The sequence below is a fragment of the Aphelocoma coerulescens genome, chromosome 3 (genome assembly GCF_041296385.1).
Source record: "Aphelocoma coerulescens isolate FSJ_1873_10779 chromosome 3, UR_Acoe_1.0, whole genome shotgun sequence".
In the NCBI taxonomy this organism is placed as follows: Eukaryota; Metazoa; Chordata; class Aves; order Passeriformes; family Corvidae; genus Aphelocoma; species Aphelocoma coerulescens.
Genome location: NC_091016.1, coordinates 49,019,416 through 49,034,227, shown reverse-complemented (window position 1 = coordinate 49,034,227; position 14,812 = coordinate 49,019,416).

The following is a 14,812-nucleotide window of genomic DNA, read 5'->3' as shown; positions in this document are numbered from 1 at the left end:
GTCAGTTTAATACCCTGAAGGGTCAATTAAATATATATCCAGCAATATCATTAGTTTAAAAAAAGAAAAAAAAAAAAAAGGAAAGAACGCTAAAGAACCATTAGAATACAAATGCCTGAAAATGTGTATATATAACTGCTGGAATTAAAGGCTGCTGGATGTCTTCCAGAAAGCTTTTGCAGAAAGGAAAAGTTAGATTGATCTCCTGCTAGCATGAAATGCTCTTGTGTATTTTGGACTGCTTTAGGCTGTTTATCACAATTTTCCTCCTTGTTTGAGTAAATGTCACAGTGAAAACAAGGACGCTGTCAAGAACTCTCAGGACTAACTCATAAGACATACTTCAGCCAGAGAAAAGGCCATCAGTTGCATGCACTTCCTTCTTTCCCCTGTGTCTGTCTGAAGAACAACTCTACCCAAACCCTTGTTACATATGTCTTTGCTATAAGCACCAGCTGCCTCTATACTTTCCTCCCTTTTTATTTCTTTAGGACTTGCAGAAGGTTCCAAATAAATAAGCACATCTCTTTCCAAAGCACTTGAAATGGTACTGATGACTTCTGTCTCATCTGCTACGTTGACTTGTGGGAAATGTAAAGTCACTGATTTTCCCCGCTATCATTTTCTGCGCTGACTCAGCCATAGAAAAAGCCTTTATTCCATGTGCAAGAGGTCATCCAGAGACTGAAGTGAAACCCTCATATCAGTTAATAGAGACAAATGAAAAGTCATGAGGAATACATGCTGGTTTACATTTGGGAGACTCACCTATGCCAATATCTGGATTGGAACCAGCAATGCTGGGGTTGGAAAAGTTGTCCAGCCTGTTACCTGTGTTCTCAGCCACTGAGGTCTTGACAACCTGTTATGTGTATGTCATCTGTAGTTCTCCTTGTAGTGAAATCCTTCTCAGTTAGAAATAGTCCAGTGTCCCAAATAATGTTTGATAATTCACAAGGAAAATCTAGTCAAGACATGCTATTTTAAGGCAATTTCATCCTCCACTTATCATGCTTAGAAAATAATCACACTCCTGATGACTTTTTATATTTTTACTCAGTGGTGTTCTCAGACTGTAACACACACGAAAGGAAGAGAAGAAAAGCTGGGAGAATAAATGTGGTGGCCCATTCTGGTAGGGACAGACAGCTGGGTTTGCTTGGACACAGTAAAAAATAACAGCTGTGCTTTTCTCTGTGATCCACAAAGGATCCCGTAGGATCATGAAAAGTGGCTACAACAGGTCGAGGGAAATTTAATCCTGCTGGAACTGTGCACTCCCTGCTATGACCCATGGTCTTTCATCTGCTCCCTCCCCTCGTGACTCCCTCCCTCCCGATTTATGAGATTTACTGTTCTAGTCACAGGAATATTTCAGCTTCAAGTCACAGTGTTGCTGAGGAAGAAGGTCCTGAATTCATAACTATCAAAACCACCCTTGCTCCAGATAGTCTTGTTCAAGGCTGTTATCTCCAGTGTATTGACTCAGAGCAGCCTTTTGGAAAAAAAAGACCTTGACAGGTATGACTTCTTTTATTAGATTCTCTGAACTCAGATGACATCCTGCCTGCTGAACCAGTTCAATCCCTGAAAGTGCCAAAAAGCAGATCAGAAACCTCCACAGACTGGTGAACTGGAACATCTCTTCCCTATTCTCTTGGTGTTTCCTGCCTACCATGGGCATACCCATGTGGTAGAATTGCTTTACTGCCTTCATTCCATCTGTGATGCAATATAAAACCAGCACAAGATCAGCTGCTGTAGCCTCCATTCAGCCTGTGCAGATTCTTTTGGGTTCCACGAGATTTGCCAGAATGTTTGTTGCCAGCACTGAGCATTACAGTAACTAGTTAGCAACTTCCCAGCTCTACCTGCACCTGAGGAGTAGTATTGTAGGTTGGCTGTGTGGGAGTCCTTTCCATCTTTACATCTTTCTAGGTTTATTTTTCTGCTGCCTTTCTGCAAGATAAGTCTGGGAAAGACTTAACTGGACAGAAAATTTGCTTTCTACGCAGTGTGTCCTTTGAGCAGGGAAAACTACACGTGGAGTCAGCCACCTTCTGTCAGCAAAGGCTCAGCTGATACTTCTGTCCCTGCTTTGCATGGCGACATTTCCCTAGGAAATGCCTGAAGAATTGACTCAGAGCCAAAGTTAAATCTTAATGGGAAGCATTGAGTTTCCTCCTGAGCAGAGAAGGAAGACCTGTGAACGCAGGATGATTTAAGCTCCCTTTTTCTACAGGAGCCTTGGTGCATCTGCCCCACTGCACACAAATGATCGTACCATACCGTGTGTGTGGGTCTAGGGCAAAGGACCTGAAGGAGTCTGGGTGATGTGGGTGACTCGATAGCAGCTTCAAGCCATGACTCAGATTAGCAGTCCTGAGCTTTATAGGCTTTGAGTGGTCAGGTCAGCCAAGCAGTTACAGTTTAGAAGACTTCAGTGCAGCCAGTTAACTGACATTATAAAATTGGCATTAAAGGAATTGTAGTATGTTTGCCTAAATCAGTCAGATGATAGAGAAGCTCATTACCAAATAGACAGTATTTCAACTCTAGGGCCTTTTTTTGTTTTAATAAAACTGCTACATGAATACATGGATCAGTGTGTCACACTGGATTAAATCAACATCAGCCATTTGCTAAGAGCTTTCTAGCTCCATTTTATTTTTAATCTCAATACAAATATTGCTTCTTTCATTTCCCCCCACCTCCACCAAAGTCCACCCACCTTATCCCTTAATCCTTTTAATTTCTCTGGATCTCTTTCTTCACTTTTTACCTAAGCCATAATTTTTCTCTTCTACAGTCCATTGTTCATGGTCATTCCAGGCCTAGCAATATCACTGTGAAGTGTCAAAGCTTTAGAAATAATTGCTCCAAAGGTCTGCATGACTCACAACCACAGAAATCTCAGCTGAGCAACATGAGTCCTCGTATGTGAACATCAGTAAAATGTACACACTTCGTCACCACTTGCCTTTTTTTACCTGTGAAATTGGCCAGAACACACTCATGTTCCAGCACACAAAAATCCACATAATAATTACTTATTCCCTGCTAATAAAACCTCGGTATGCATCACCTACATCTTTGTAAAACTATATCAAGGCTTGGGCTTTTACTTATCTATACATTTGGGGCTTATTTGAGCAATTAGACCTGTAATCAAAATATTTGTACTAGTCAAGCTCTGAGATGTGAATCAAGTGAATCAGGGTTGGAAAATGCAGTGGCTGGCAACTCCCAAGACTGGCTTTTATGGATTCAAAATACTGACATGGTGAGAGTCTGGTGATTAGAAAAGCTGGTTTCCAAGGCATATACCACTTGTCCCCTCCTCTTGACTAGCAGGCACATGTGTGTGAGTGTCTGTGTGCATACATACATGTACATATACTTTTTACACACATGGGTATAGTTATTGCATTCAAATAACTTTCAGGGATTCTGATTAGAATTGCTAATAACACTAACAATGACACAGAAAAGGGTTTTGTGTGGGCAGTTGCTGGAAAAGGGAGCAGCAATTGTCAATATTTCTGTGAAGAATTCAGAATTTGGGCTCCATGTAGAACTTGGAATTTTTATTTGGTTTCAGTAAGAGTGGTCTATGGCAAGCACATTATAGTATGCATAAAAGTGACATTAAAGAGATATTAGTCACTAAAATCTGCAGTTAGAAAAATGTAAACTCTGGCTCAGGTCCCACCAAGAGGCTTGCAGAAATTCAAACATCTGCAAATCTAGTTCAAAGTCTGAGTTATTCTAAGAAAAGTTATGGTCTAAACTGATTCCATATTAAATACCTCCCTTTTTGAAGATTTTATACAGAAACTCATAAAAGATTTTGGGTTTGAATTCTCAGCCTGGTTGGGGATAGATGTCAAAACGTCCTCCTGCAGGAGGCATTGCAGCATACATGCCTGCAGGTGGCAATCACACCAGAGGCCCAAAAGATCCAGCATGAGCTTCCTAGAAAGAGGCAGTGATGAGAGAAATCAATGCTCAATGCTAGCACTCCGTGCTCTTTCACTTTTTCATTTTAAAGAAAAAAGAGGAGGCAATGTGTCAATTTAGAGCACATAAATCTATGACCCTAAATAATAAATCTGTCCATATCATCTGTTGTGGCAAAATCTGAACAATTCAGAGCAAGTCCTGAGGACAGGTGAGACTTCAAATCATGTATTTCTTGGACCAGCTGGGATAGGGTGTGTATGTCTTTTGTTCAACAACCATCTAGCACTGTTGAAATCATTTGACCAAAACCATTCAGTAGGTTCAGCAGAGGCAAATAAATCAAAACTAACAACTCTGGGCAAATAAATTCCCCAGCTCACTGGTTTGCTCAGGCTTTGAAATATTGCTTTCTCAGAGGCATTCACCCTAACCACTGATTTTCCAGACTTCTCTGACCACATGGGCAAAGGAGAGCAATTACATGGTCACGGTTGCCTGCTGCTGCAGGAGATCAGACTTGTAACAGCACAAGGCCTGTCACAGTGACAAGCGAGGCTGGAATGAATGTGTCTGAGCAGGGAATGTGGTAGTGCCCTGAAGGTGTTTCCCAGGTGGACTGATACCTATGTCTATAAATAATGAAATGGGGCAATTACTCAAAGCAGGATTTTTTAAAAAAAAATCCAGTTCCAGCACATTAACATAATTCATTAAGCACTCTGGATCATTAGGATTATGAAATTACTAACTTATGGGTGATAAAATTATTCTTTCTTAGTAGCATCTGATTGGACCTGAAAGGCAGAAAAACAACTGTGTTTAAGCCCAGGCTTAAAAAGAAACTGCCACAGCTGAAGGAAATTCCGCAACCAAAAGGTAGATCTTGGAGAAATCTGTCACAAACCCTATCTCTTCTTAACCTACAAACCAAATTCACATGGTATTTATGTGATCTCTAGCAGAGAAATCAAAATGCATTTTCTCCTAAGAGGTGTGCTAGTGAAAGTAAAACAGCAACAGCATTTCAAGGGGAAAAATGTAATCACTGGTATAATGTCATTGTTTAGTCCCAGAGAGCAGCTAAGAACCACACAGCTGCTTGTTCACTCCCCACCCCATCCGCTGGTGTGGACGAGAATCAGAAAAAAAAAGCAAAACTCAGATAAGAGATAAGAATAGTTTAATAACTGAAACAAAATTTAACATAACAATAACAATAATATGTTTGCTATCCTGGACATTCTCACCCACAGCTTCTTGTGCACCTGCTGGCTGGCAGAGCGTGGGAAACTGAGAAGTCCTTCACTTGGGGTAAACACTACTGAGAAACAACTAAAAACATCAGTGTGTTATCGACATTATTCTCACACCGAATCCAAGTTCCAGCTGCTGGGAATGAGCTCTCTCGCAGCTGCCCCGGGGGCCGGGAGGTGGCGCTGCAGCTCCGCCCGCTCGGAGCCGCTTCCCGGGGAGCGGGAGCACCGCCCGGCCGCGCTCCGGCATTCCCGGGCAGCCTGCGGAGCCCTCCGCCGAGGCACGCCAGCCCAGGGACAGTCCTGTCCCTGCTGGTGTCAAAGACAATGAACCACACTGTAAAATGATAACACTGTCTGGTTGGGTTTGCTTGTTTGCTTGTTCTCCCCAGCAAAGGCACAGGGGTAAAAGACCCAAAGTTTTATTTAGACGAATAAGGTGCTTTTTTCCTACTTGTGCCAAAAGCAGGAATCCAGCAGGTCGTTGATCAGGTCATCAGCTCCAAAACCAGCATCAGCTTCAGTAACAGGGTGCTGCTGTGTGACCTGCTGGATGCTGGCCACCGCTAGCAAAGGTTTCCAGGCAGTGAAACCGGAGTGGCTCAGCAACTCCCTACAGACATTTTATCCTTGAAGCCTGTGAACTGATGTGCAGAAACAAGCATTGTGCTGCTACATCCAAATTCCTCCTCCTCCAGCCTCTGGAGGACTTTCTCCAAGTCTTGTTTTCTGCATACTACTTAAAAGTTTTCTGACTCACTGCGGCAGGATTTTCCTGATATGTAACTCTTCCTGAGGACATGTCTTTCAGTGAACTCCCACTGCAGAAAGATGCACCTCAAAGCCCTGGGATGCCTATTAAATCCAATTCATGTTTTGGTGTTTCATCTTCATGCTGCTCTCCTTAACAGGGCAGGGTGTGGCTGTCCCTTTTGGTTACCCATCTACCTTGCTTGTGGTTCTCCACCAGCAGATTCTGGACTGTTTCCAAGTTTCTGGTTAGCAGACACCAGTGGGTTACTGATCCTGTCATCACCATTGCTCCCAGTCCCTTGCCATCTCTCCTGTGCTGTACCTGAGGCTCCTGCCTTTGTTGCTGCCTCACTGGACTGTTAGCCAGCAGAACTCTCACCTCCTCACAGATATGCAGACTCTGTTCTTCTTCACTCCCATTCACCCATTTGCTTCCTGTCCAAGAATTGATAGTCTCTTGGATTCTGTGTCCTTCCTGTGGAATATCATTCCCCTGAAGGCTGCAGTAGGCAATTGGGAGAAAGTATATGCAAGCATTGTTTTCCACAGGCCATTTCTGTCAACTCCCCTCTCTTCTGCCTCCCAGTTCCTTTAGTTTGATCCCATTTATTAGTTCTGCACTACTTGGATGTGCTCGTTGCAGTCCTTCCCCAAGCTATCCTGCTTTCACGCTGCAGGAGGCTGCCTTGCGAAGACCTCAGGGTCACAGTGCATACACAGACAGCCAAGACAGAAGTTCTCTGCCCCTCTCAAAGCTCTGGAGCTCCCAGGTGAGTGCAGGCTACCTGCCATATGTCCATGAAGGTGTCACCCACCATTCCAGTTAGTACCACTGACAGGTGGGGTGTAGCTTTTCACATGTCCCCCCATCCCTTGTCCTGCATAGCTGAACCTAGATCAGAGACCCAGCTGTAAGTTTACACCCGAATGTAATTGCCTGCTTGTTCATGAATCCATGGCTTCAAACTTTTTAAAGTTTTTAACTTCATGCCCTGCATTGAAGCATTCCTTCATGTAGGTCATCGTCTTCCGTATTTTTCCCTTTTTATTCCCGATTAGACCAAACTTTTTTTCTTATCATATTCTGGAAACACATTTTAGCTAGAGAAAATGAGAAAGATTTCATTTCAAAACTGGATGGAAATTGAATTGTTGTACTGCTGTACATTTGCAGTTAAGGCCCTGTATTTGTTGAATGGAAATCTGGGATAACAAAGCTGAGGTCAAAATTTAATTAGTCTAATTCAGAGAAGAGTTTGACTCACTAATTCCAACTTTCAGCTGAACAATTCAAAATTCCCTTGGGCCATACCCTTAGGAAACTAGCACCCGTTATTTAATTGGTTTACTAAGATGATGCCACTCAAGATCCAGCCTGTCAGCAGACTGAATCTGCCAAGGGCTCACATGCCTCAGCACATTTCTTCATGGCACTGTTGCAATTTTGCTAGATTCATACAGCTCTTAAGACACACTTTTTAAAGCTAGCTTACCCTTTTATGCCTAAAAATAATTGCAGGTGGGGTTTATAATTACTAGGACAAGTTGCAACTCTTGCAGAGCAAAATACCCAACTGCCTCTGCAAGTCTAGTGCCGGGAAATACTCCAGCGCACTGCAAGAGCATTGTTAGCAACTCAAGCACTCAAAAGTTAGGAAAGGTGAGATCAAAAGTAGTCCATACACATGTAGATCAATACAACATGGACATTTTGATTACATTTGATCACATAAAAATGTAACTTGACATCACAGTTGGTCCTGCTTTGAGCAGGGCTTGGACCATGTGACCTTTCAGACCCTCTCCAAGCCAAAGTATGTTACGATATATAAAGGTTTTTCTTATAATTTTTGCTTGACCAGTGTAGCTTGGTGTGTGGAACAACTCTCTGGGATCCTGGACATCTGACTTCCATGGCCCCTTTCCAACTAGTTTAGCTCTGCATAGTCCTTCCATTTCCTTTTAATTCACTACCTGATAATTTCAGTGGGTGCCTCTTAGTCCATAATAAGTAGGTACAAAATTGTTCTCTTTTCCATACCTCCCATGGTGCTTTATGGTTTGCCTGTATTTCCTTCTCGATTACCTTTTTTTAACAGCCCATGAGATTCCTGAAGAGCTGAATGCATCAGTAGTTTTACTGAGTTAGTGCAGCCAACACTCAGGTGAATTCCCTTTCCACATGTAGTTAAACCACAATTTCCATTTCCAACTCATTCTGGGTGCAGTACAGTCTACCTTCTCCATATTTCTCATCCCTGCCCTGGATCTCTAAGGGTGTTGTTCTACAGCACCTGTGGCTGATCCAAATCTGCCCTGATGTAATCCCTCTCTCTGTCACTGGCTTTCTTTTGCTGTTCCCTCACCATGAGGCCACACCGTCTGTTGCCATCTGCTATGGGATCTTAACCAACTGCAGACTATTTGCTTTGTTTGTGGGGTTATTTTTCAGCCTGTTCGGGTTTCCATGCTCAGCCACTAAGGGGCAGAGAAGCTGAGTTGGCAGGGCAGGTTTGCACAGAGGTGGACGGGCAGGACCACAGTGGTGCTCACAGACCTACTGCTGGGAGTCCCTCATGCCACCTGGGTCTGGCTTGCTGGGAATGTCTGAAACGGTTCCTGCCTTTAATACCTGACCCCAGCTCTGCTTTCAAAATCGTCAGCTGGGCCACAAGCACTGCTCAGACACTTATGGAACAGCTGTCTTAAACCACTGATTTAAAGCCTAACCTCTAAATTACTAATTCCAGGTTAACTGTAACAAGCCAAACCAGGCTAGAGCAATTACATACATAATAAACCAAGAGAAATTAAATACCTTTTCTCCATGAGATGTTTCTATTAGTGACAATGGTGCTTCCAGCCACCACAACTAGTAGTTTGGACCTAATTTATACAGACAAGGAACCTAATTTCATCAAAATTATGTGACTTTTTATTTCCCTAAGGAATATTAAATTACACTTGTATGGAACTTTGACCAAAGCAGAAATTGCCTCTTATATGGTCATAGCTTTTACTGCGTGTAGCTGAGAAAATGTGTGATAAACAATGTGGAAAGACAAGAACCTGCCAGATGCCCTTCATACAAAGGAAGATGTATCCAGCCAGAAGAGACGCTCTTATAAGTTACTAATTTTTGGCCCCATTTCAAGTTAGGGCAGGGACTGTGCTGAGACAGGGCTCAGAGCAATGTTTTATACCTTCCTTCACAGACCATCATTCTCCCTATCAGAAAGCCCTAACATGATGAAATAAAATCAGGAAAACTGGAGGAAAAAAATGCATTTTCTTCCCTTTTTAAAATTACCTACACTATCTCAAGGGACTATCAGTTATGATTGAATCAGAGCACACACTTGAAAATGGGAATGAAGTCACACAAGGAATGCCACAGTGCATAAAGGTGAGAGACATGTGGCCAAGCATAGCACAGAGAGAGAGAGATAGGTAAGCACCTAGCTGGAAAAACAGGCACTCACTGTATATTTTACTAGCTCAATTTAAGTAAAACAGCATCAGCTCAGATGTCAGCTTGCCAAAGAGAGAAGGCTTTCCGGAACAAGATCACCCTTTCAGCCTGTGTTTATAGAGTCCCAAGGTTAAGAGGCACTTGGTTCATAGCTCCTGGGAGCTACCACAGCACTGAAAAGTAAACATAAATAATGTCATTAAGAAATATCTTCAGAAGCCTGTGTCTCATTGGGAGAGCCCCATATGATGCACACTTCCCTCTGGGATTAATATTTCCATTAAATCTGAGCCTTGGCATTTGCCCTCCTGAAGAGAATATTTATTTAAAATTTCCTCTGGCCTTCAAGACAAGACTAGTAGCAGCCCCAGCTGCCTGGCTGCATGCCAGCAGACCACGTTTCTCCCCTGTGTCCCCAGCCATGAGAGCTGTCACAGCCAGGACAGCAGCCCTCATTACATTATCGCACAGCTGGATCATTTCAGAGGACTTTGGTAGACCTCAGAAAGCAAAGGGGCCAGGATTTGCCTGCAAAGGGAATGTGGCAAGAGAAGATCCCCAGACCAGCCTGAGTATGAAACTGTGTAGTTGTGTTGCCTCCCAGGGCAGGCAATGACTTTATCTGGGGCTGTTGATAACATCTCTGGTTTAGTGCCACTCTACTTCTCAGTGTCATCCCTCCTCTTCAACTCTTTAAACAGATTATGGGGTCAAAGCCAAGCCTGAAGGAAACAACTTCAGCAATTTACTAGTAATAAAGTACTGTTATGTAGGGACTGACTGACCATGTCAGGCTGCAGATGCAGTGCTCAGTGGTGTCTCAGAGAGGACACAGAAGAGAACATCCCAAAGGAGCCTGTAGAAGACCTCAGCAGTCAGACACACTGCTTTCTCTTCCCCATCCAACTTCTGGCTGAAAAATTGGCATCCCCTGAAGGAGATACATCTCTTTTGCTTTATCTTTTCCAAAACACTCATTATGAGAGAATCAGAGAAACACAGAATCACAGAATGATTTGGGAGGGAACTTGTAAGGTCTTCTAGTTCCAACACCTCCACCATGGGCAGGGACACCTTCCACTACTCCAGGTTGCACAAAGCCCGATCCAGCCTGGCCTTGAACACTTCCAGGGATGTGGCATCCACACTGTGTTACAACTTGTTCCAGTGCCTCCCTCACAGGAGCATTATCAATAACTATTACCCTCAATAATTTTATTACCCATCATCAGCCCCTCAGTTTCACACAGGCCTTAATGAGACAAAAATGGCAGCTTATGTCCCATGAGGACTATTTCAAAAGAGTTTAGAAATGTCTGGACCCGGCAAATAAATCCACATGCATTACATACTTATCTAAGTAGAGTAGCTTTTGGCTTAGGGGTCTGTTCTTTCATATCTCAGTATGTTGGCATCACTATTATTACTAATATCACTATTGTTACTGTCATTAGTTTGAATGAGGGTGCATATCCTTGCAGAGCACACGTCTGCAGACAGCGCAAGCCAGCCTGCTTTTGTTCATTTGAAAGACATCTGCAGCTTTGGTTTGCAGAGACAGACCTAATCCTAAACCTCATAGATGTCCAAGTGTTATAAATCTAGTGGTTGAGCCTGTTGACTGAAGCAGGAGTCTGAACAACTGGCTAATGATGCTTTTAACCAGGTTGTCCAGGTACAATTAGCTTTATTGACTGACTTTACCCCAGGTCGTTTGCCAGTGAGCTGAATGCACACAGTGCTATTTGCTATCTTATCACTTTGTTGTGTGAGACTATAAAATAAAAGGAAACAATAATGAATGTATACCTTCAACCATCTTTACAACTAAGAAGAGTGGTCCAGCACCTGGACACACCTTCAGTAAATCTCTGAAGATGCCCATATCCTGTTTTGAAGAGAACTCTTTTTGCCTACACAATATGCTCCCACTGGCTATCATAAAACAAACATATTTATTATCTGACTTGCCTGATTTCCATCTCACGTCTGTATCTTGCTAATATTAACATACTTAGCATATTTCCACTTAGCAAACAAGACTTGTAGGAGCAGCAAAATGATAATAAAAAGCCAATAATTAGTAATCTATTTATTTGTCACTATACTCTGCTGAGGGTGGACAATGTGTATTTGGTTAATAATCTCTCAGATGTAACTAGAGTCCGCAATAGAACAGATAACAAGAAAGAGAGTGGGAACATCACACCCTGTTGAAATTTCAGGGTGATTTATATCGCCACAGTGTTTATCCACTATTGAGGATTCATTTTCTACTAGTAAATAAAAAGCAACAGGGAAAAAATCTGGGTAGATTTTGAGACTACAGCTTCTAAACCACACTTTCAGCAGGGGTCAGCTCCACTAACTTGAGCAAAGATGTGATAGTCCACATGAAAGGAGAAACCTCTGTCCCCTTGGAAAAAAGATCACTTTCAGCAGCAGAATAGTTATATCAGCCTGCAAATCTCTGATCTCCCACAGCTAGATACCACCATGGGGTGTGGTCAGTCTTCCCCAATTATTCCTCCAAAGTGAAGTGCCCTCACTAATCTGGGAATAGTTTATAGCATTGCTGTGACAAGCACTGTGTTTTGCACTCTATTCCAATGTCTCTCTCTGTAAAGCTTCTCTGGAAGGAAGGGGGAGCTTACTTGCCAGGCTTACTTCCAGAGCTTGGCAACTAGTCAGTCTGAAATATTCTTTGACCAGTGTTAATCAACTCCAGCAAGCATTCTGGTGCTGCAGTGTGCAATGCCAAGGCAGTTCTTTTCGTTATCGATCCCATAAGGATTTAGACCAGGATGCATAAACAAAGGAGCAGGGAACAAGGGGGTGGAGCTGGGAAATGGGTGGACCCCTGAGGACAGCGGTGTTCAAACACCATTTAGAAAGGGATTAGCAATATCAGCTCCTGGAGATGGAAAGCCACAAAAATGCCAAGCATTAAAGGTTTTGAAAAAGATTTCTTCACAGCTTCCCCTCCACCTCTCCCATTCAACCTACTGTAGGCTTTGCAACTCTAATCTAGTGAGTGGCTTACCTCCAAGTCTCTTGACTGTGATCCGGCCTTTCTCTGTAAGACACAGGATGCCATTGTTCCTCACACGTTGTTGCAACTATTATTCCTTGGCCCAACTTTTAGAAATATAAATCAGCCAGAGATAAAGGGTGATTGAAACAATAATTGTTGTACAGTAGTGACAGCTTTTTCTTATTTACCATAATGAAAAGTCAGAGAGAGTAGACTGAGAATAATGAAACTATGGGAGGAATAAATCCAAATCAAAAAGTCTGGAAAGTTCTAAAATAGAATCCAGACACAGAGGCAGAAGTGCATGTTTATGGGACTCAGACTCACTGCACAATGCATCCATCCTTAGCAGTATTGTAGGAAAAAGTGACAATTTGTACAGAAAGTGTGTTAATGCTTTGGAATGTTTTGACATATTGTATGTGCCTTTATTATCAAAATGGGAAAAATATTAATAGGGGAACAAGCGAAAGTGGTATGGAAGAGGAAAAAGGATTCAGAGACAGTAAATTACCCCTTTGATTCCCATGGAGGCAATTATCACAGGGACAAAATCTGAGAGAGCAATACTCTGCCCCACTCTGCTTATCAGCTGCTTTTATAGCTCAGGCCTGTTAGCCTTAGCTATTCCCACCAGCAGTACCAGTATGTGGGCAGACATTTGCAGACCACATGGCATTGACAGGGAATTGCTGAGACTTTGTTATTTGGCTGAATTCTAAACAAGAGCAATGAAAGGTGAAAAAAGAGCATGAGACAGCAGAGCTGGGTGGATATGGCTGCAGCTCTCAGTTGCAGTCCCACAGCACAGAGGGTACCTGACCAGCAGTGGGTTCCCACCGCGTGTCCTCCCAAGCAGCGTACAACATGCTCCTTCTCCCTTTCTTTCCACAAGGCCTCATTCCTGCAGATTTGTGGGAAGTAGGAGGTAGGCAAGCTGAAGGTGTCAATACCCTTCAACCACTTTCTTGGCCTCTAGCTATGTTGTAAATACTGTAGCAGCATGGCCACATGATGCTTGGAGCTCTGCCAGTAGCTGAGGCTCTTACTGCTGACCACCCATTATGGACAGCTTAAGATATAGCTAAGAACATTAACCAGGAAATGACATCCAGAGCAAGTAATCTCTCCCACTATTTTAGTTTCTTGTGTAAATGTGGTAAAAGATGCCAACTGGAAAGCTGCAGAGATATTTCTGAGTCAGGAGGTAGACACACTGAAGTGTATATAAGTTAATAGTCATTTTTAAATGACTGAAGCCAAGTTCTCTTAACATGCAGAGGTGCTTGGAGAGAGCCTCTCTACTCTACATAATGCTCTGCTATCTCAGTTGGGTTTATACCCAGGAGAAAACTTATCTTTTGAGGTTCAGCAGTGAATGACTATTAGTAATAACTAAATACAACCCCCCTTTTGGTTGTAGAAGTGCACTTAGAACAATCATTAGGCATTTCTGTGAGAAATTATCTCTTCCATCAAAGCCAGTTATTTATGACTTATGAATAAGACCTCTGTTTGCAAAAAAAAACCAAAAAACCAACAACTCTAGCTTGTCTGGCAACAAGCCTATAATTATTCAGAGCTTCGTGTGGGTGTGGTGAATCAGTGAAGCATACTCCCTGTATTTATTTAACAAATAAGTATACCTCTAGCGTATTTGGCTGCCAACTTGCGATAATAATGAAGTTTGCTTCTGAACTAACTCATCTTGCCTAAGGAAGGGCAAAAAACAGATCAAACATGCTTGAATCAAGCTTCCCTTGCACATTTTTCAGTTTGCCCTCATTTCAAACTTTGAGTTCCAGCCATCTTTGGGAAAAATGCCTCACACCATTCTGTGTGCAAAGATGTAATCTTTGAACAAATCTGCTGGTTTTAGTTCCAGGTGAGCTACTTTTCACACCAGGCAGCTGGAACCCACGAGCAGAGCCCTCTGGGCAGTAGCCACATGGCTCTGGAAGGCACACCATCTAAATTTTGCCATTTCAAAAAAGTGAAGAGCGTTGCTTTTGAATTCTGGAGGTTAATAACAACTCTCTTTGTCTCCCAGGAAATTTCTCTTTCAACATACCTATTTTTAGTCATTCGGCTTCAGTCATGGGGATGGGAGGTAATGTTTTAATGTTCCTGGTCAACCTTACTCCATAATGAATCAGAGATGTTTTTTCTTAAGACATAAAAAACATTAGCAAAATATAACTACACTAAGATATAGAAAAGAGCTGCCTTATTTGTTTTACCAAGACAGACATGTCATTTGCAGAATGTGCACACACAGTAGCTGCACATGTGTGTGCCATGTTGCCAGGTTGTACAAAAATTACCAGGTAGGTGAAT